This window comes from Scophthalmus maximus, chromosome 1 (genome assembly GCF_022379125.1).
Source record: "Scophthalmus maximus strain ysfricsl-2021 chromosome 1, ASM2237912v1, whole genome shotgun sequence".
NCBI lineage: Eukaryota > Metazoa > Chordata > Actinopteri > Pleuronectiformes > Scophthalmidae > Scophthalmus > Scophthalmus maximus.
Genome location: NC_061515.1, coordinates 7,575,001 through 7,594,998, shown reverse-complemented (window position 1 = coordinate 7,594,998; position 19,998 = coordinate 7,575,001). Strand labels below are relative to the sequence as shown.

Genomic DNA, 19,998 nt, shown 5'->3' with positions numbered 1-19,998 from the left:
CCTTTTACTGCTAAAATTGCAACGGAAACACATTGATCAAGAAACAGATTCAATACGGACAAGGGCGTGAAGCAAAAGAGATTCCGACACACAGACAATCCCGGAGAGGAGGTCAAAAACATTTAGTGGGAAAGAAGGGACAGAGACGGAGAAGTAGACCGGTGGCAGAGCCGGGCCTGAGTCAGCAGAAGGCGTGGGGTGGAGGTGGGGGTCACAGAGAGAAGCGGGGATTACACTGGCCATTATCAGATATAACAACCATAGGTATTTCTCAAACAATGGCAGCGGCAGCTGATATGTCCGTGCATATATGGTAAACAGTGAGGAGAGATTAGTTCAAACCGAATCTCCTCTGTGCACCTTTAAGTCTTTTGTCAGTGCCACGGAGGCCGTGTAGCAACCGGGTGAGTTGATCATGTTTACACAAAGCACGAGAGCGTCGGTGCCCAATAATTCGTGTCTCACATGGTCTTTCACTTCTTAAACAAGGTCAGAGCGCCAACGCGAAACAACCGAGCTTCCACACACACACACACACGGCCATATCTGGGCTTTGAACAGTGCCGTATTATGCCGCTCTGTGTGTGTGTGCCCAGATAAGCCAGGGCCGCTAATGCCGTGCGTAAGACACTAATAAACAAACAGTGTTTAAATTTGCCTGAAAGGAATCGGTGATGCGTAGGAAGCACCCCCCCGCAGCTTCAATGGCTTAATCTGCCACCGTCTCACTCTACTTTTTTTCAGATTCTCACAACAGATTAGCTTGTAAATGGACAGAGGGGAAGGAGGATCGGGATCTCCACCGAACAGGAACTCTCCACCCTTCCACGATTTGGTGCCTGCTTCTGTGACCAGCTGCATCGCGCTACAGGTTTAGATGTGACCGGATGGGTCCAGAGTTAAATACAAATGTTCCTATAGTGTGTGTTGGAACTGCGTCTCTACATTTTCAGTCTGAACTTTTTTCACTGCACACCAAAAGACTTATTGGCAGGTAGGATACATTACATCACATTCATTTAGCTGACACTTTTGTCCAAAGCGGCTGACAATAAGTGCATTCAACCAAGATTATTTATTTTTTTATTTTTATATTATTATATAAAGACACAACTGTATGCTTTTCTGCACCCCTAATTATTTGCAGGAATAATGTTCACAAGAGCAATAAGTGAAATATCTAGTTAATGCTTCCTTATCAGTACAAAAAAGAAAAACTGGGAGCCTTCGAAAACTATTGTATTGTTTACGTGGGTCCAGACCATCAGCTGTAACATTGCCTTATAAATTCATAATCATTTCTTTTTTAAAATTTGTAATATTGTGGCACAATGAAGAGCACAGGGATGCTACAGTGTGAAGTCACTCGTTGTGTGTGTCTGTGACATACAGTAGTGTCACTGACTTAGTGGCAACTAGAGGGCAGACGTGACTATTTGTCTTCATTGTAAACGTCTATGACATATTATCAAAGTCTATTTGTTTGAGTCAATCTCAGTTTTTTTAATCCAATATACCAGGAACAATAGCATAATTGGATAAAGGATCACTTTTGTTAAAAAAAAAACAATTATGGGTGCATGATTATTTGCTCTATTATAGATATTTAATGATAAATAGAAAAAAACATAAAAAAGCATATTGCTTATAACATTTATCCTCGCAAATGAAACCAATGAGTTATCATTTTTCCACTGCTGTAGTACCAGCATTCCAGCAGGGCAACACAACAGTGCGGAACCCCGGAGTCATGTGTTGAAATGTATTCGTCATTGTGCTGCTGGTGAACGCACAGGGGGAGAAAAACCACGGCCCTTCCGGAGAGCGATTCATCAGGTTTTTCCCAGAGCCCTCCCGGGTCAAGTTTTTATGGCGCCTGTTTGGTTTCCAAATGCTCTTTTCTCTCACCCCCTCTCAGCCACGCTATAGTGTCCAAACTTGTACACATTTGCTTCTCGTGTTTTTTTGTGCACGGTAGATGTCCCTTTAAAAAGACCAATCTCAAATAAGTCTTTATTCTTGTTTTGTTGGCCCATATTCTCTGTTTTCATGAACTCTGGCCCCAGCCATGGCAACAGCTCGAAAAATGTTAACATTGATTGACAGGATTAAAAAAGGCCCCCTTCCCCGGTACGCATTTCAAACACTTTGGGAACAATGGTGCTTGGTGTGATTGAATTAATGAGGTATCGCCGACTGTCAAAAGAGCACACATACTTTACATAAACCTGATTATCTTTGCATGGCAGAAATAGAAGAAAAGAGGAAGCAGGGGAACTGAAGGAGGAGGATGGAGGGAGTGGAGAGGAAAGAGAAGAGAGGGGGAGAGAGCTTTGGATTTCGGTAGGCATCCCCCCCCCCCCCAAAAAAAAAAAAAAAAAAAGAAGCATCAAAGTGTGTGCTGGATGGTGGGGGTGGATGGGGTGCTCATAAAGTAGTGATGTTCTGGCTTGGGCTCGCCTTGGCCTCTCCCTCACGCCTGTGCTCTGTTTAGCATAAACCAACCATAGGGGCTTTAACAAATCTATTCAAGGAGCATGGGGCCCCAGAACAACATAGGTTTTCACAAGCTACCACCCCCAAGCGAGACGTTTTTTTTTTTTTGCAGGGCAGCCATTGTTCCGCCTGAACCGCGCAGAGATTTCATCGTCTCCCCGACCCCTAGCCAGAGGAAAGGGAGCAGCGGTGCCCTGAGTGAACCCCGTGAAGTGACACCCGGAGTGACTGCCAGGAGTCTCACTAATTCTACCAACCTATTGAGACAGGGAAATAGAGTGGAGGAGCGGAGAGGAGGGCTGGATGGACAGTGGGAGGGACGGAGGGAGGGTGGAGGGATGGATGGAGGTTCTCCGACCGAAATGCTCACCAGATCAGCAAAGTGAACCCTCTGAAACGTGAGCTAATTCTCTATTTAATCCGTTTAGCTGCTTTTTCTCTCCCTCTCTATCTGTCACTTCTGTCCTCACTCGCCCCCCCCCCCCCCCCCCCCTCCATCCCTCTCTCTCTCTCCTGTCCAGTTTTTTTTACCCTCTTTTCCGAGGGAAGTGTCAGCAAAAGTTCTTGTTGAGCTGCAGAGGAGGAGGCAGAGAAGGACGAGGCTTCTAGGAACTATTCGGTGTGTGTGTGTGTGTGTGTGTGTGTGTGTGTGTGTGCGCGTGTGTGTGTGTAAGTGTTGGGGAAAGTGAAGAGGGTAAGTGTGAAGAGAGCTGACTGTGTAGGCTGCTCCTTTTCCTCTGTGTTGTTTTTTTTTTTTTTTTTCTTTCAAGAAAAGCTCTGACAGCTGCGGTTTGATTTCTCGGGTTGTCAAAAGTCATCTTTGTTAGTTCTCTCTCCCAATGAATGGCAGCGGATTAGAAAAAAAGAGGCGTGTTCGCACATGGAGCTGTAGGTGGGCTCTGCCTCGAGTGGTTTCCACGAAGAAAAAAAAGGAAAATCCCACAACATTACTCCAGGGGCCTCTGAAAGGAAGAAAGAAAATCGCGCATTACTCCAGAGGCCCCCATTGTCTTACCTACTAAACCCGGGCATATCAGATGCCTACAGATCCCCTCCCCTCCTTCTTCCAAGCATATATCAGAGAGTCTGCATAGAAAGATACAAATTGTCTCTCGTGCTGTGAGGTTGCTGGAACATAAATTGACGGGAGAGGCATTGTTGTCGTTGAGTAATATACTTAGCATTATTCATAAAGAAGAGGGGAAGATTAAAAGGTTTTGGCTGGTATTGAAGAAAAAAAAAAGGTACTTGACTGCAGGAAGTTACATACGTAGAATTTCATTTTTTTCTGCTGCAGTTGTCCGAAGTGTATACCCCTGCGGTTGTATCCATTGGTGCATGTCATTGCACTGATATGAGCACAACAAATGGCAGGCATAGGAAATGCATCCCTATATGAGATTTGATGGTATTTGTTGCCAGCCAGAGTAAAGCTCTTGCTTACTTCTCAACTTTTCTGTGCATATAGTTATATGATCAAAGCTGTTGTATTTGTAGTTATTGTGGTGTTTTTTTCCTTCTCCTTCATGTTTAAAATTATTTTTTTTTTTACTCATTTTTGTGCCGGATCCTTTATAAAATGTCATGTCTCGATGGGGTCCTCTTGAAAATGAGATGTTACAGTACACCCAGGACTTTCACACGGAAATGTGTCCTTTTTGTTTTTCGTGAAACGAAGACAGCATAAACAACATGTGATTTTTATCAAGAAGCTATCAGGCACTGATACTGGTGGTATTTTTGCTGTTTCCGTTAGTTCTTGCAATAGAAAGAAAAAAAAAGTTTATAATGAAAGGTACCGCGTGGAAAAGTCTTCGTACAGCGGCGAGTCTTCTGCTTTTCCTCCTGCCTCCGTGAATAAAAGTTAATAAAATGGCTGTCAACCAGTTTTGCAAGGCAAACACTCCTCTGTGCAAACATGTGTTAAATATATGGTTCCCAGCAATAGACGGTTGCTTGCTTGAAAGCAGCGCCACTCAGGAAGGGTCTGAAAGGCTAATCTTGTTTTTGGCACCCCTCTTCTTTTTTTGCTCCCCTCTCTCTTTGCCTCGTCGCCCCGCTCCCCGAGCTCCTCTGTGCTCTCGTCCTTAAGCCCCCAGGAGGGGAGTCGCAAACCCAGGCTGACTCAGAAATGGGTTAATTTCACAACGATTTATTAGCGGGGCTTTGCGCAACAATAAAGCTTCGCCGTGTATAAAAACTCCTTGAGCATGATTGTGAGTGATTTTAAAATATTAGCTCATGGCCACCGTAAGCGCTCAATGCAGCTCCCAAAAGGTCCCTGCTGTTACGTCAACGCTCTAAAAGACTGAAACACCTCACCCTCGACTGACCAGAGCCTTTTCTCTGGGATGTCATCAGAGTCTGTAGTAAATTAAGCAGAGGGCTGGGCAACAACCCCCTGACTTTTATTGAGGCCAGGGTCTAATTGTAATTCACCAGACCGGGCCTTTTGTTTCGCTGAGTACTTCATTTGCAGTTTGCAGTTTGCATGAACCCTGGAGACATTAACTCAGTCCCCTTCTCCATTCATTACAATGCTATTAGTCTCCGCGAATTGATCAATACATCATGTATAGAACATCTTGAATGTGGACGTCTGGCTCCTTTGTGAGCCCAGAGATAATGGTTTCCCCATTCAAGCCGGCTTGTAGGAACATGGAGATAAAGCAAGGCAGGGAAGAGTTATACCGCTTCCAGCTATGGAGCGGGAGCTATCTCCTCCCGATTATAAGTGGGTGAACTGAAAATGCATAAAAAAAAAAAAAGGGACAGTTTATTGTGAGTAGGAGAGCAGCTCTGGAGGAGGTTGTAAAGATCTGAAAGACTCCAACTGGCACCTTTCATTCTCCTCAGGCGTCCAGGAGGGAAGAAATCATCCATCCATTCTGCTCATTGGGCCTGATGGAGCTGTGCACGGTGTGATGCAATGCCAGGATCCACCGAAAAAACAGCAACAACAACAAAAACAGATTTAACAGAGTGTGGGACATTTTTCTAAAATGATAACTCCTTTATTCAAGCTGGCAGTTTTAATATCTTATTCAACTGTACATCACAACTGCATATTTTTTGTAATCATTTCAATGCATTGTATTGAAAGATGACAATACGCTCACTTTAAACTCTTCGGCTCGGCCGACAGCCACGTTGTACCTTTTTTTGACGTGGATCCGTTTCAATGGCATCACGTCTTGTTGTACTACACTCTGAACAAAATGTAACACTGGCAAACGCCCGTGTAGTGGTCGTCTGTCAACAGCCACGATTATTCTCAAGCGGCCATTGGTCTACACGCGTGACCTTGTCAAAAAATAAACATATACATGTGCACGCAGACGCACTCTGGTCTCATCATATTCCCCTTGAAGTGCATCCTCTCTCTACATCCCGGTGCCGGGCCGTACAGATAGTCTGTGTATTGTGGCAACCCTCGAGAAGGCAGACACAGAAGAAGGTCCTTGATAACATGTTGTTGTCGAGGTATGAGATTCGCTGCCTTCACGGAATCCCTAGAGGGCAGTAGTGCAAATGTTTTATATTCAGAGAAGACTCGCCTCTGCCTGTGATAAGCAGTGGTGATCCAATTGGCTTGTGTGCGAGTGGCAAAGGGTTTTTTTTTTTTTTTTTGAAAGGAAAGGAGATGCTGCTCAGACAAGCTGCAGTGGAAGGCTTCCTCGTCTTTGTCTCCACGAGATGAAGGGACCACGGTCACACTACATAGCCCCGGCGTGTAGTATAGATTAATGGGGCATTAGCAGGAGCCAATCGCATACTCACATCCCCATGTGGAAGTTAAGATGGCTTCAGGGGTTTTAACCTTTAATTGCATCATCATGGCAGGGAGCAAACAAGTGGATTTTGAACTGTTTGCACTTTACTTTCACATATTCAGGACTTTAAGGATCCTGTCTTGAAAAAAAAGGGACGGGGGGGGGCTTCATTTGCTTGGAAAAAGCAACATCTGTCTATCCTTCTATTCTAAAATCTAGATATTACTCCATTCATCGAGGGTCAAGTCAAAGACAGAAAGTTTTTTTGTGATCTGTGCCACTCCAATTGACATCCGTGGTGTAACTTCGCTCTTCATAAAGCATGTGGAAAGTTTATTTGGGGGGAAATTCCACTCGTGTAACGGATGCGATAAAACCACAGGAGCAGCGTCACACCTCTCTGCACCTCGTGCTGTTCCTTGGTATTTACAGCGATACCCGGGCCCAATCGATGATGTAAATGCATCTCTCTTGGCAAAACTCTTCCTGCTGCAGAGGCAAACCAGCGCGCAGAGCTGTCAGACGCACAGGACGGAATCCTGCTCATGTGAGCTTTGACCTTTAAAATATGTCAGTGTGGAGAAAGAAAGGAAAAAAAAGGGCATACATTCCCATTTTCCCGCAAACCCTATGGTTCCCCTTTGCAGGTATACGCACATATGAGGACGGCAGGAGGAGAGAGACAAACTCGGTCTGATGGACACACACACACACACACACACACACACACACACCTCACAGCCATGGAGCCTGGGTTTGAATTCACTCTGCGGCGGACGGTTTAAATGAGCTTTAATTTAGCATCCTGCTGGCTCAATTGGCATTGTAATAGAACACATTACACCTTGTCCTGCAACAGAAGCTCCCTCTCCTCCTCTCTCCGGGCCGCTCCGTCTCAGTCCTGAGAGAATTGATTTTTTTTTTCCAAACGCGGGGGACGGGGGGGGGGGGGGGGGGGGGGGGGACGACAAATCAAAGGACAGAATGATTGTGTTGCAAAGAGAAACGGCAGACATGGCGTCGTAATCAATTTGACTATTAACTCGCCGATGTTTTCCTTTACTCGACAAGAACTTTTTGGACCATTGTGTAATGAGTTAGCAACACATTGCTACCGCAGTAATTACAAACTTGATAAACAAAAAACAGGGACACTGAGTTGGTGAGGCCTTTTAAAGTTGTCAAGGGGTAAGGCGCGCAACATGCATCAGCGTTACGGGGTAATCAAGGCGAAATGTAATTGGATGCAAAGGTGTTTTGTGCAATCGCGGCCAGGCGGCTCTCGTTCTGCTCCGTACTCAACGCCGGCGACGGAAATATGGAGGGGCTCTCTCTCCAACTCTCTCGGCCCGGCGGCGACAATTAATTACGATGGCGCCGTCTTTGGTGACCCTCCCATTCCCAGGATGACATCCTCCCGGGTTACATAGACACGAGGGAGACGTGGTCACCACAGCGTTGTTAGTGAAAGGAATGGACTCGTAGTACAAGCTGAGGTGACACACATAGCTGCGCAAAGCAACATGTTTTTTTTTGGGGGGGGGGGGGGGGGGTTTGTCTCCGGGAACAAAAAAGCGACTCCTCCCTCCTCTGCTTGCTTCCATCCCACAATGTGTCCATCCTGTACCGTCGAAGGAGCTCACCTCGACAGCTCGTCCAGTCGCCCTGTTCTAAGTGGATGATTAAAAAGAGATGGAGGGGTTTTACCGGTGGCTGGTATGCGTGGCATCCCGAGAGCCCCCCCTCGGAGCTAGCCAGGCGAAGCGAGCTACAGCTGTCCCCCAAACAAGCCCGCCATCCTTTATTTATTTCTGCTTAAATATTGATGCATGTTATGAAAGGTTTAAAATAATGTGTCTGTCTTTTCTTTTCTTTCTTTTTTTTTCATTTGCCCCGGCACACAGTTTTCTAATGCATAAATAATTCTTTCCTTTGGACGCTGCACGGACACTGGGCCCGCCGCATTGGGTGGGGTGTATCCGCTGTATCACATTCTTTCTGCCTGAGAGAAAAAAACCCATCCCTTGTAATTTCCTACACTTATACAATCGGCGTTGACGGTAAATAATTGATGTATGAATTTAGGGCTAAAACTCCAACACAATATGACTTCATGTCAAGGGTTAGTCCCTGCAGATTTGAAGCCGAATCATCTCGCAAAATGAATTCTTCCCCTCCACAAAAGGGGCATCCCTTTTTGAATTCCTACCTTTTATTCCCCCCCTCCACTGTTGACGGTTAATTCTGATCTGCCCTCCTTTCCCATAAAGAACGGGGACCCGGGTGGAGCAGCCCGTCCTGATGAGGGCTTGCTTTGCGTGGCCGGTGATAACTGAGCGGTTTAGCCCATTATTAGTCAAGGATGTGTTTTGTTTTTGAACACAAATGGGTTTTTTCACACTGACATGAACCCATCTCTGGTTGCGTCGGCGGAAGGAAGGAGCGTGAGCCGGGCAGAGCGCGGCGAGCGCCCTCTCACTTCTCATCTCAGTGTGTATGTGTTGTAATGTACAATTACGCCTCTAAATGTGCTGGCCACATCCATTTGTGAGGATAAAAAACAAAAAAACAAAATTAAAAATGAAGGGAGAGGAGATGAAAGGTGAATGGAGTAGAATAGTAATTTCACTCTCTATGCTTCAATTCACACGTCGTGGCAAAGTACAGCTGCTTTCTGTTCAAAGACGTCTCCTGTGGTTGTGTGGCGAGATTAATCTTTTAGTTTGGTTTTCAGACAGTCTGGCTTCAATGTAGAACAACAAGAAATGTGATATGAATCATATACTGATGGGTATAATTGTTATTGTCTGCCTACTGAACATTCAGGGCTCAGTTTGGAGGCATTCAAAGATTATAATAGCAGAATGCAACTAATTTCAACAGTAATATCGCTATTTCAAAAGTAATTTATCTGAGCATTTTCGAATCTACGTACCTAAAATGACTTTTCGCAGCTCGGCGACAAAAAAGGCCCAGGTTGGAGCCAAATTGGTCGCCGATCGTTATGTGTGACCACAGACTCGGAAAAATCTGGTCAGGACTGGTGACAGCTCCTGCCTATCAGTTTATCAGAGACCAGGACGGGGTTTGAGATTGAAAATTAAAAAAAAAAGAAAACTGAATTTCAACTGACATTGAAAATGTCAATGTGTGCATTTAAAATCATATTTGTCTAGAATCTGCAAATGCGTATACTGCAAATCAGATGTATGAGAGTCAAGCCAAATGGGAGGTCGGACAAGCATATAGAGCTGCAGAAGCTCTTTACTATAGTCGGGGGTTTCTCCTGGTGAAAGTCGTGTAGTGTGTGACCCCCTGTCGCCAGTCAGTCGTGCAGTATGAACGCACGATGACTGCAAGATCCCCGAACATGAGACAACACGTCGTGCAATGTGTACGTCACAGCGATGCGAGGACTTTGAAATTCGTGTAGTGTAAACGCATCTCTAAGCAGTCGGGAGAGACAGTTTATGTACAGTTAGTAGGTGGTGTATCTGTCGTAGCATTTCATTTGCTGCAGTCAGAGGAAAATATTTTTCTCCACATGGAGTCAAATTTTTAAGTAAATAAAGAATACACGCATATTTACAATTGGCTAAAATATAGTTTTTTATGTCAAATATATTTGTTAACTTTTCCGCTGACTAGATATATTAAGACAAGCAACGTCCATAGCTTCACATGATGTATAGTGATATATAGAAATAAAACAATCATCTTGAGATTGTTTTTGGACGGTAATGAGAGAGCGAGAGAGACAGATACTGTTATGAGACGCTCAGTCGCCACACCCTCAGGGGGAATTCTCCAGACATTTATCGTGAACAGAAATGACCCCGGGACCCGGCCTGACCTCTGTGAAGCCGGTGGATCAATGACATCTTTTGCCTTACCCCCTCTTCCTCCACTGTGCTGCACTGGCTTTGGAAACAAGAAGTGCTCGGGGCTACACACATGTCCTGCTGGCCACCCCCTCTTAAGACTGTGTCAATGTGTGTGTGTGTGTGTGTGTGTGTGTGTGTCCAAGCCCTCTAGTGTACCCTTGACCACCTTGCACTGTAATCACCACACACAGCTGCCACCTGACTCTCTCCTTCGGTCCTGCCTTCTCTATCTCACCCCCTCCCACGCTATTACTGGTGTGATCTCAACAGTGGATCCTAATGTCTCTCACCATGATTAAACTGATAAATAATAAATATATCAATCTAGCCTCTTGACAAGGACTAATTCTAACCAGCGGGAAGGCACAAGCCCCCTTTAACTGCTGCATGTAGCTGCCAAATTAATTATTTAATGACCAAATCTTGAGGAAATGGGAAAGTTTTGATTAATACTGTCCAGGTATCTGTCTTCAGTTGTTTGATGTATGTCAGAGAATTCAACCCTCGCCGTCTCCGTGTGCGACCTTTACACACACACACGCGCGCGCACACACACACACACACATGGAGACAGGGTTAGAAGAGAGACGTTTTAGCTCTGATGAGCGAAGCCAGAGGCAACTGTCACTGAGATCAGATGCTGAATATCTCACAATAAATTACAGCTGGATCTCAGAGGCCCACATCCTTGAACCTTGAGCATACTGTATCAGCTTTGGATAACCCCCCCCCCGACACACACACACACACACACACACACACTACCCTTCAAATCTCAGTGTGTGGGTGTGTGTGTGTGTGTGTGTTTGTGTGCGCGTGTGAGTGAGTTTTCGACCCTATTTACTAATGGAAGCCTCCAAGGCCCCTGAGTCGCTATACATTTTTAATGATGTCAAATTGTCATTTCACTCTGCTGTTTGCTGCTCAAAGGAAAGAAGAAGGACGTTGAATCAAACCCAAATGTAAAGCATTTGCGTGTAGACACAATGAAGAAAAGAAGACACGGTTGTCCAACACGAAGATTGCTCAGATTCAGTCATTACTGAAAGAGACAAGGAAACATTTCAGTGTTTGTATTTTTTTGTGTGTGTGTGCATATATACACACCAACAACTTCACTGTACATATTCCCGCAGTTTGGCCGCAGTCTCCTCTGTGTTCGATCTAGAAACGACAATGTCAAGCACACAAAAAGCTTAAATTTCACAGGTTTGATGGGCGTTCCGCTGCTTATCTACCATCTATAAACCAGCCTGGTCCACAGCCCTTGAAGTATTTCTTTAAAATCTCAATAAAATAAAATGAAATCAAAATATACAATTGAAAACAACAAACAAACAAACAAACAAACAAACAAACACACAAACATGTTTCAAGTCGTTTCAGGAACAAGACATTGTGACGAACAACTTCCCCCCTGTTTCATTCATCATTGTGTGGTTTTTAATCATGATATGCTTCCTCTCCCCTCTCACCCTCCGCTAACAGCCAACCTGCCCCCGGGGCGAGGAGAGGAGACCTGCCTTTAATAGGGCCAGCAACCTGACAGCTCTTGCTCTGTCTTCAACAATATATTTTCACACTCAGACACACACACGCTTGCACACACACACACACACACACACACAAAAAAATGAGTGTTTCCGTTGGTAAAAAAGACGGAAGGCCGGCAACTCACCATCAGAGTGACAGACCGCATTGTCCGAGCGCGCTTTGGTGGTTGTAACAAGCGTCGGGACATTAGATCAAACAAAAGCAGGATTGGGAGTGTCATCAATCAATTGGCTGACAGTTGACTTCAGTTTGTTTGTCCCACACTCTGCATAATAAGTGATTGGATCTCAGCTAATTAGATATTGGGTAATCAATCATTGCCAACAAGGCACTTGGCTGGCTGAAGGGGACTCTCCCTTTTCCGTTTGCCCCGTTGTCATGAAATAAATTAGAAATAAAAATTATTTAGTGGCAGCCAAAAGGTAATTCCCACCGGCGAGCTGTCTAACCGCTGCCTTTGTGCAAAAGAGACACATGGAGAGAGGGCGGAGGGGGGTCTCGTGTCCTAACCAATTACTGAAATATTCAGTTGAGGAATTTACATAATAAATGAAGCAATGAAAAATTGATATATTTGCTTGGAATGATGTTTTACTGCATAAACATGCATCTGACAATATGTCCACATCAAAGCAAACCATTTTTTCGTATACCGGAGCAACGCAAACAAACACAATTCACAGACTTTCACAGTCGGAGGCTGATGTCACCTGCAAGCCTACAATGAGTAAATCTATTAGAAATTAAGATTTTTATCATGTTCAATTTGAATAATCTGGGTTACACCACATTGTAATCGGGTTCACAACACAAGATTAGTGATAATTCAACTGGTTTATACCGCAGCAGAAGGTACGGTATCAGGTAGCTATGTTTGAAATTCACCTGAGAGCAAAGCGCGCCAATGAAACACACACACACACACACACACACACACACACACACACACACACACACACACACACACACAGTATTTGTAGTGTCACAGTTTGTTCCCGACTTCTCTCTTCGGGCTGTCAAAAACGTCTCCCTCGCCGCCTTCCCTGTTTGAGCCCACAGCCAACAGTGTTTTCTCCCCGTGCGCCCCCCCCCCCCCCCACACACACACACACTTTTCTGTTTTTTTCTTCACCCTCAGGTAGCCGCTCGCAAGATACCCAATGTGTATCTCCACCAACACTGCGAGGACGCAAAACATGCAGTTGGGGAAATCATGAGACGCGACAGATAGGTAGCGAGCGAGAGGGAAGGGAGGGAGGAGCGAAGACAGGAGGCGCGTGCGAGGAAACAAGCGTGCGGCGGGAAAAAAAGGTATACAAGCCAAAGAGGAAGCGAGGAGAGGAGGAAGTCAGGAGCAAAATGAGACGGAGAGCGAGCGCTGCTCGAGGAAACGCTCCTTTATTTATTTATTTTTGCACAGAGCCGGGATGTAAGTAAGTAAAGCAGCCAGCTGGGCCTCGGTCTCTCAGCGGTGTGTCGGAGCCTGTCACCACCACTGCCACCGAGACAGCTACAAGTTTACAACAGCTGCCGACTAATGTTTGATCAGTGCTAAAATATGCCGGGGTGACAACACCATGCTGCCCATGCATTTGTGGGGCGCCCTCGCGCATTAAAAATTCAGTGCCTGGCAAGTACAGAGGGCCCCGATGGTCTCGGTGCTGCTGCCGCCGTCTCCCCGTCCGCTCTCCCGCCCCCGAAGGTGTACCCGGGGACAGAGGCAACTTCACAAGATGTCAGGAACCATCTCTGTTTTGTGTTCACCGGGTGAGCCCGCTCCGAGGAGCGAAGCCGTCCCTCGCACCAGCCCCCTTCTTTTGAACCGGAGGGCGAGCCGCCGGGACCTCCAGTGGCACGCATGCGGGCGGAGGAAAGCGTCAGGCGACGCTCGCGTCACGAATGGACAAATGGGGCAAATGGTGGTTGACGTCTTACAGAAGGCTCGGTGGAAGACACCGCTGAAACCTCAAATAAAACTGCATTTCATGACAACGGAAGAAAAAAGAAACATGTGAAGTTTTCTTGAATGAAAACACGAAAAAAAACATTCTGTCATTTCCATGTAAGAAAACACGATGTCATTGTATGACACTGGTTACCAGGTATAGTCAGAAGGTCTAGAGGGCTACGCGGAGCTTCATCATTGACTAGAGGCATGAGACAGTTCCGTCCCCTCTTTTTTCGGAGGCACTTCCAGCTGTCTCGTTGACTGTTTGTTCGCGGGGACGCCAACAACGTGGGCGCGCCAAGGAGAGTCTCCTGGTGAATGTCAACTGTCAGAGAATTGAGGCTTCCTCATCAATCGCCCCGCCGTGGAGCTCTGGGCAACGGGAAACCCCTCCAAGGAACAGCCAGAGAGAGAGGAGAGGAGCAGAGGGAGAGAGAGAGGGAGAGAGAGAGAGAGAGAGAGAGAGAGAGAGAGAGAGAGCACAATGGCACCGAATAACTGGAGGAAGCCATGATCAAAAAAGAGAGGGAGAGCGCGAGCGAATCAGATTTCCCCTTCCCCTGCGACAAGATCCTCTGACAGTTGTTTTTTTTTCTTCCTCCGGCCGACAGTCTGAGCAGTTGGCTATGATTGCCAGAGTGCATTAGAGGCCCCCGTGTGTAATTTGACATCTCAATATTGAAATAGTTATGCATCCTCACGCGGCATAAATTGCTGCCTAGTAATTGGATTCCAGACATGCGGAGCAGGGAGCCGAGATGTCCTTGCAAGCCTGATAGAGCTGCGTCATGGTGGCTGGACAGAGAGAGAGAGGGCCGCGATGGTGTCAGAAATGAAGAGGAAAATAGAATGAAATGTGGAAATGATGTACCCGTCCGTGGACTGTGCACCCGAACAGAGTTTGCTTCTTCTCCAATATGTGATACACGGCAAATTTTCAGACTATTTAAAAGTCCAGTAAAAACTGCTTAAGAGTACGCATTGCAACATGTCACACCCGCCGCCGCCGCCGCCGCCGCCCCCCTCTGCAGACGCACACCTGTGCAGTGCGCACACACACGTCCTCTGCTCTTTTGTTCCTTCTTGTTCAGCTGCGGCTTCTTGCCCACCTGAATAATTCAGTCCAGGCGCGAATCGGCATATCTGGCGGCGTACTTAACATGCCAAAAAAAAGAGCAACAGACAAGGGACGGGAGGCCCGGCTTCAATTAGGTCTTTTGTTACAGACAATGGGGCGACAAATTCATTTTGTTACAATGCCCGCTGCATTGCGAGCCATCAGCTTTGTACCTGGCTCTCTCCTCCGCCGTCTCTCCCCGCTGTTGGCGTCTGTGCCCACTCCCTTTCCCTGCCTCATTTTATCATTACACCATGAGCCCCGGGTATCAGGTGTTGGGGTGCATGTGTGTGCGCGTTTGTCCCGGGTATCGTGTTACCGGGGATCAAGTGACGGTGGTGCCTCGAAAAGAGCTGGCCATTCTTTAGGGTCGCTGAGATACTGCCGACTAATTGGATGAGGTGTAAGTCAAGCCAACAGGCCTCGGACTTTGATGCGACACACTGGAGAGAGCGAGCGAGAGAGAGAGCGAGAGAGAGAGAGAGAGAGACTGAAAGGTGCTGCACACACACGTCGCAAACTCTTTGTACCCACCTCCACCTGTTCACACACACGTGCATGGCGGCGATCCCTTTCGTTTATGGCACTTCATTAATTTTGCAAGCAGTTCTTTGGTTTCCTTATGTTGAGCTACTTGCTTTTCATTCGCTCCGGCGTGTTTGTTTGCTGTTTCATTGTATGCAGGAAATGTAGAAGGTAATTGACCAACGGCAATTTAAATATGTTCTCGTGGAGATGTTATACAGGTTACCAATGAGCGAAACTGTTATATTTATGCAATTTAACCTATGTGAACTTACTTGAATTCACATTTTTCCTTATTTTAAAACCCTCTGAACTCTCAGCCATTTTTTTTAAATTTTGGTCCGCTGTGTCATGATGCTTCCCAAACCTCGACCCTGTAATGTACAGTCCAGTTATACGCATCTTTTTTTTCAGGCTATCAGAATATCTATGCTACAGTGATATGACATGGATGTATAAATAGTTACATGACCATAAAGACAAAAGTATGAAAAAATGTATTGAATCTCACAGAGATCTATTATAATGTCACACCAAACACACCAATGCAAATCAAAAGTTACGTGCATTTTTCTGCAAATAAGTCCTTTGGTTTTTCATCCCAAAAAGTCACTTGTGCCACTCTGCAAAGCAGTTCCTGTCTGCAGTGACACAGAAGAGTGTCAGAAGTAGCAGGAGGAGAAAAACAGGAGGAGTGAGAGGTCCTGTTCTCATTCTAAAATCTTTCTTTAAAATTTTCAACACAGCGTCTGATTGGTACAGAGTCGGAAACAAAGCCTCTGATTGGTCAAAAGCGATTCAAAATGGACGGTTAGAAGTCCTCTGACAGCCACAGGAGCCTTTTACGTCATGAAAAACGGAATAAAAAGGATCACAAAAGTCATTCAATGTTGGATTTATCATCATGGACATGTTTTACAAAGTCTCAGAAAAGACACCAGAGTTCCAGGCCGCACTACAAATCCTCTGAAAGGACCACGGTCGCACGGAAGCCTGGAACGGCGCAAGTGTTAGCTTCCCATCAAAACAAACCGTAAGTTGCATAAACTGATCAAATGTCATGGGGACTTTTATAACATGAGGCATGTCCTGTCGTATACGACAGGTTCGAGCTCAGAGGGGGTAATTTGTTCATGAGATACGATTTTATGAAAGTGAAATATGGGGCAACGAGATGTGTCATATCAAGCAACAGGTTAACTCCACCTCTGAAATGTTTTTGTCAGCAAGCGTGAATGGACGGAACTTTAAAATTGTGAAAAGTTCACACTGTAGGTTTTAAAACATCTAATGTGGTCTTAAATACACGTCTTAGCAATAATTGATTGGACTACATCAAAATGTAAAGTAAAAATACTCTACGAATTGAGTTAATTGCGCTGATGAACAACAACCAGTTATATCAGCCATAGATTAAAAGACATCATTAGTATTTAGAGGATATGAACATAAATCAGCAGGCAAGTCATGAAAAACCAAAAGACGTGGACAATGTGACTTTTGTTGTATAAAATAGTGGCGACTGTTAGTCGTGGTGTAGCGTCCTCATCTTACTGTTTTGTGTCCACTACCTCCGCCTTGTCAAGGGCTCTTCAACAACAACAACGCATTCATCACCAATTTGTTAGTCCCGTCGCAGTGGCTCCTTTCCAAAATGTCACTGCGAAGCGCAGAGTGGTGACAGCAACCGATTGTATCGCTCACGTCATATGTAAATCGCATCTGTCGAACGCGGTGAGGGACTCCAGCGGTGCCTTTGTGATGTGGTATCGTCAGATTCCTAAAAGAAGGAGCTTGTCACCGACCCTCACCTCCTCTGGCCTAAAGAGCGGAGGGGAGGAAAAGGGGGCACGCGGGGTGAAGTTACAACAACAGCTGGTGTACCCTGGGATTCTGGCCAGGATGTTGACTCTCTCTTTCACCTCCCATCTGCTTTCATATTAACCACAATCCCTTGTCTGCATCCCCTCCTGCTCTCGCTCTCTGCCCTTACTTACTGTTTAGTTCTGTGTCTTGACCTGCGACTGCCTTACTCAATTGTTTTGTCGTATTTCCATATTGTGAGCCAGCGGCGCGTCGACAACAGCTATAGGCCATGATACCTACCTCCCGCACCATACCATATATAGATGGGTGTATATAAAGGAAGCTGGGAAGGACGGACTGGATACAGGACACATCAGAATCACATTCCTCAGTCTTATGAACCACAACATACTGCACAGGATTTGTCTGTCATCGTACGACCCAAGCTGCAGCTGCTATGGCAGGCAGCAATCTCCGATTTTGAACCTTCGAAATGCCGAGAGAAATGACTAAAGTGAGGTAGAGCAGCTGCGCCCAGACGACACACTTTACATGCACAATGGGATTTGTGTGTGTTCCGCGCCGTAATGCCACATTGTTGTGCTCCGTTTTTTAAATGTCACAACAGGACATGCCATATTCAATGTAATTATGACACGAGCACATTGTAGTCGCTCGTGTTGTGCGCTCTATTCACCGTGTTCAATTGTCTGGGCCCTTGGTAGTGGTTTCCTTTCTTTTTTCTTCAAATGGTAAAATCACAGAGAGGCCATTGTGTGTCGCAGAGTAGACTGACATGTCCCACATTGTTGAAATAATCCTTTTAAAATGTGTGAAATAATTTAGTTCCCATAATCCCCAAAATCCTCCAGTAAGTATCACAGGGTAAGGAATAATGGAGAATGACTATTTACACAAGAAAGGGGGGAATCATTAAGGGTATTTCGCTGCGAGGGTAATTTGACATGCTATCTGTAGTCCAACGTTAAAATACAGAAGGAAAGAAAGAAAGAAAGAAAGAAAGAAAGGGCTCCATAGGTGTCTCATCTGGCTCTAACTCATCTTGGCACCCTGCATTGTTAGAAGTGCTACTTGCCCTCTCTCTATCCACGGTGGGCTTTAATCTCGAGCGGGTAGCACAATTATTGGAGTGGCTGTACAACTGCGGGGACTTTTTTTTTTGATTTGGAGTGCTGTTTATTAGCTTGAAGCATCTGGGCAAGGATCTTGTGATTAATTGGGGTGAGCCGCCCTCGATATAACAAGGTCAGCCCTCACCGAACCTTCTTCACTCTTTCCATTTACATCAATTAGAACTAAGAGGGGTAGAGCTGCGCCTTGGGCCGGCACACACGCACGCACACACACACACTTGGTGCGCACACACACACACACACACACACACACAGGAAAAGGACAAAGAGGCAATGTGTGTAGGTTAGAGCGAGACATAGCGAGAGAGAGAGAGAGAGAGTAAGAAAGAGAAGTATATGGAGAAAAAAAAATATCATATATGTTGGACTAGCCAATCTTAATTTAGATATAGCTCAGAGTGGCCTTTAATTAATTCAATGCAAATTAGACTTTTTGCTATATGTTTCTGTGTCACTTTTACAACTACCACTGTCGCACGTCAGCCAATTAGAGAGCAAGAATGTCACTACTGTAAAAAAAAGAAAGAAAAAAGGATGGAGTGAAGTGGTTACTATAATGACTATGTGGGAGCTTGTGCTATGTGTGACAATACAGGGGGAAAGGTAGACTTAAGAGATTTTTTTTCATTTCATGAACACTGTTATGAGGTTTTTTTTTCCCCTATTCTAACTGGCATTACATGTTTTTACTTCATTTTTACTCATTGTGTTTTTAATGGGCGGTGGCAGGGGGCCGTTGATTCTATACAGACCCATCTGATGAAAGCTATCCTGTGTGTGCCACACTCCTCAGAGTGTGTTTGCAAATTAGGTCAAACGATCCTCTGGCTTTTGTTTCCCGGTCCCTAATTAACTTTATATTCATTAGTAAATCATATTATAATTATGTGCTCATCAACTCGGGATCCCTGTCTCTGCCAATGGCAGCCCACCCACTCACTGAAAAGCATGAATGTTATTATAGAGGCGACGACGCACACGCACACACTCAGACACACACACATATCCAAATACAGCATGTACAGTAGAGGGCGTTTTCTGTTACTTCAGACAGAGGGCGGCCTTGTGTCAGCGTCCTCCTCCTTCTCTCCCTCTCTTTCTCTTTCTCTCTCTCTCTTTCTCTCTCTCTCCTTTCTCTCTCATCTCCAGTCATAACAAGGAACACAGGAGATCAGGGACATGTCATTTAATTTTACAGGTACTCTAAATTGCAGTTTTATTTTTTTTTTATCATATCACAATGTGACAGTGTTGCTGTGCCCGAATGGTCGCAAGCAGAAGACGATGACTTTTTTGTTGTTGTTGTCTTTATTCAAATTCTCACTGAAGACTCAGTAGTATCACAATGTGTGCGATCAAATTAATACGCTATCAATTAGTTAAGCATCGTTTTAGTGACTTTTCTAAAGGGCAATCATTCGATCTTACAATCCTCACTCCGTCCCGAGGTGACGCTGTGTTCCAACGGCTTACACAACTGTTTGACTTTCACACTGACAGAAGACATGATTTTTAGAGGTGAGCTGGTTTATATGATCTCCACGGTTAAATTATCTATTCAACGACAGGGGGCCTTGTAACAGTGCTTTAGAGCTGATGTAAGATGGGGCAATCTCCCAGTGACAGCAACAATAAGCCCTGATTGGCCACAATGTATAGGGGAGAGAAGGAAGAAAAACAATAAAACAGGAGAAAAGAGAAGGAGAATAGATGGCTGACCACAACGTTTTCCTCCACCATC

General features: G+C 45.4%; 1 long non-coding RNA gene across 1 annotated transcript in view; it reads left to right on the top strand.

Annotated features, from left to right (window-relative positions):
• LOC118294095 overlaps positions 1-984 on the top strand; it is a 100,174-nt gene extending 99,190 nt beyond the window's left edge. The window contains exon 3 of the long non-coding RNA XR_004787991.2: positions 745-984. This is a non-coding gene — a long non-coding RNA (uncharacterized LOC118294095). The remainder of the gene's footprint in view (positions 1-744) is intronic.
• Positions 985-19,998: the final 19,014 nt, after the last annotated feature.